The sequence below is a fragment of the Mesoplodon densirostris genome, chromosome 14, assembly GCF_025265405.1.
Source record: "Mesoplodon densirostris isolate mMesDen1 chromosome 14, mMesDen1 primary haplotype, whole genome shotgun sequence".
Classification (NCBI taxonomy): domain Eukaryota; kingdom Metazoa; phylum Chordata; class Mammalia; order Artiodactyla; family Ziphiidae; genus Mesoplodon; species Mesoplodon densirostris.
In genome coordinates this window covers 24,801,863-24,804,600 of record NC_082674.1, presented here as the reverse complement: position 1 = coordinate 24,804,600, position 2,738 = coordinate 24,801,863, and the positions used below count along the sequence as shown (strand labels likewise).

At 38.8% G+C, this 2,738-nt stretch overlaps 1 non-coding gene across 1 annotated transcript; it reads right to left on the bottom strand.

The window, feature by feature from the left end:
* Positions 1 to 2,149: 2,149 nt before the first annotated feature.
* Positions 2,150 to 2,222, bottom strand: TRNAR-CCG (transfer RNA arginine (anticodon CCG)). The gene has a single exon. It is a non-coding gene; the product is annotated as a tRNA-Arg (tRNA).
* Between the last annotated feature and the right edge of the window lie 516 nt (positions 2,223 to 2,738).

Below are 2,738 nucleotides of genomic sequence, written 5' to 3'. Positions count from 1 at the left end.
GTGCTAATACCACGCTGCTGTAATTACTATAACTTTATGTCTTGATATCTGGCCAGAAGAATTCACTCCTTCCTCTTTCAAGTACCTTTGCGATGTTGGGTCTTTTGTTCATTCAGTTAGAGTCTACAATTCGTTATCAGGTTCCACAAAAAAAATTGGGGGTGGATTTTTATTATGATTATATTGAAAACATAGATTAATTCGGAGATAATTAACACTGTTAGGCTATTGGCTTCTTGCACCTGTGAGCATGGTGTTCCTCTCCACTTGTATCCTCTTTGGTGCCTTTCAATATCATTTTTTAAAAATAAAAGTCTTGCACAACTTTGGTTAGGTTTATTTCTAGGTACCTTATTTTTTAATCTGTGACAGACAATGGATAGTTGTCCTGCACAAGTCTGTAACCCCCTTCCTTCATGTGGAGTTTTTGCTGGAGGCAGCTGCACAGCCAGAGGCTCAAAATCTCAGCCCTCCTGGTATCCAAGTGTGGCCATGAGACTGGTGTTCCTGGTGGGATGTGATGAGAAAAGTGAATGTGTCCTCCCACTGTCCCCTCCCCTGGCTGCCAGCTGGATGCAGGGGACTTCGAGATGCTATGGGAGGGTGGACCCACAAGGCAGAAGGAGAGGAGCCTAAGTCCCTGAATCACCAACCACCGCTTTGAACTAATACATGAACAAGACAGAAACTTCTATTGTGTTTTGTCACTGACAATTAGAAGTTCATTAGAGGAGTTGGCTTTACCCTCAGTAATACTCTATTTGGGTAAGGTTTAGCTCATTTTTAATATAATCTTTTCTCCTCACTGTTGCTGATGAATGTAAACATAGATAATATTGTGCTCCATTTATATGTTGGTTTCATATTAAGAAACCATGCTGAGGTTTCTAATAATTTCTGTTCTCCAATTCTATATACAGTACAGAGTCATGTTATCTGTAAAAATGACATCTTTGTTTCTCCCTGTCCACTCTTTATACTTTTATTTCTTTTTCTCATCTCACTTCCCTGGGCAGGACCTGGCACTTTTATCTCACCTGTGATTCTAACAAGAATCATTCTTAGGTTTCTCCATTAAGTGTGAAGTTGGCTTAAGGTTAGGGATAGATACTGTTTGTTGAGTTAAGGAAATTTCCTTTGCTCCAAGGTAGCCAATAATTTTTACTATGAAGGGGTGTTGAATCACAGCAAGTACATTTTCTGCATCTATTTAGATAATAAAATACTTTCCCTCTTTCATATGTTACTGTAGTGAATTACATTGTTATCTAATATTGACTCATGTTTTAACTTCTAGGCTAAACTTGGTCATGAAGTATAATTTCTTTTATACGTTCATAAATTTCTTTAATTTTTTTCAAGATTTTTGCACTCATTCATAAGTGATGTTGAACTATAATCTTCCATTCTCTTTTCCTCTTTCCTTGTCTTGATGGCAAGTTTTAGCAGCTTCATTAAAGAGTGAAGGAACTCATCTCAACTCTAGTGTAGTTTGTATTTTAAAGAGGTGTATATTGGAACTTCCCTGGTGGCGTAGTGGTTAAGAATCCGCCTGCCAATGCAGGGGACACAGGCTCGAGCCTTGGTCCGGGAAGATCCCACATGCTGCGGAGCAACTAAGCCCGTGCGCCACAACTACTGAGCCCGCATGGCACAACTACTGTAGCCCACGAACTAGGGCCTGTACTCCACAACAAAGAGAAGCCACTGCAGTGAGAAGCCTGCGCACCGCAACGAAGAGTAGCCGCAGCTCGCTGCAACTAGAGAAAACCCGCGCACAGCAAGGAAGACACAACACAGCCAATAAATAAATAAATAAAGAGTGGTATTCTAGTCATGGGATTTTGTCTGTGTGTGAGGTCGGGAAGGACTTGCCTATTAAGTCGTCTGATGAGGGTTTCTTCTTTTCTATAGATCATTATTGAGTCACCAATTTAATTTATTTGAATGTACACTCAGGTTTTATATTTCTCATTAAACAATAGTTAATTTATATTTTCACTAGGAGATTATTTTGTTGTTGTTGTTGTTAATGTTTACTTGGCTGTGCCGGGTCTTAGTTGCGGCATGCGGGATCTTTATTGAGGCATGCGAGATCTTTTAGTTGCAGCATGCAGGCTCTTAGTTGCAGCATGCGTGTGGGATCTAGTTCCCTGACCAGGGATCGAACCCAGGCCCCCTGCATTCGGAGCGCAGAGTCTTAACCGCTGGACCACCAGGGAAGTCCCCTCTATTTTGTACAAAAATTTAAATTCACATAAAATTATTCATAATACTGATTGTTTTTTACTTGTATTTTTGTGTTCTTAAATTTTGTTTATTTGTGCCTGCCTCTTTTTCTTCCCTTGATAAATCTTGCTTAGAGATTTTTTATTCATCTCTTCAAGGAATCAGACGTGGGCTTGATTACTTCTCTCTACTGCACTTTTGTGCTCTTTTGTATTAATTTCTGCTCTTAATTCTATTGTTTCTTTCCCTCTCCTCTCTATTGGAGGACCTATTCTATTGTTCTTTTTCTTAAGCTGGATATTAGCTTATTAATTTTCAGTCTTCCTAATTTTCTAATATGTATATATATATTAGGTTCCCCTCTAATTTCTACCTTAGCTGCATTCCACAAATTTTGGATGTATTTTTACTATAGTTCAGTCATAGAGTTTTCTAATTTTCATTATGATTCATTTACCCATGACTTATTGTGAAGTGTGTGTGTGTGTGTGTGTGTATTTTAATTTCCA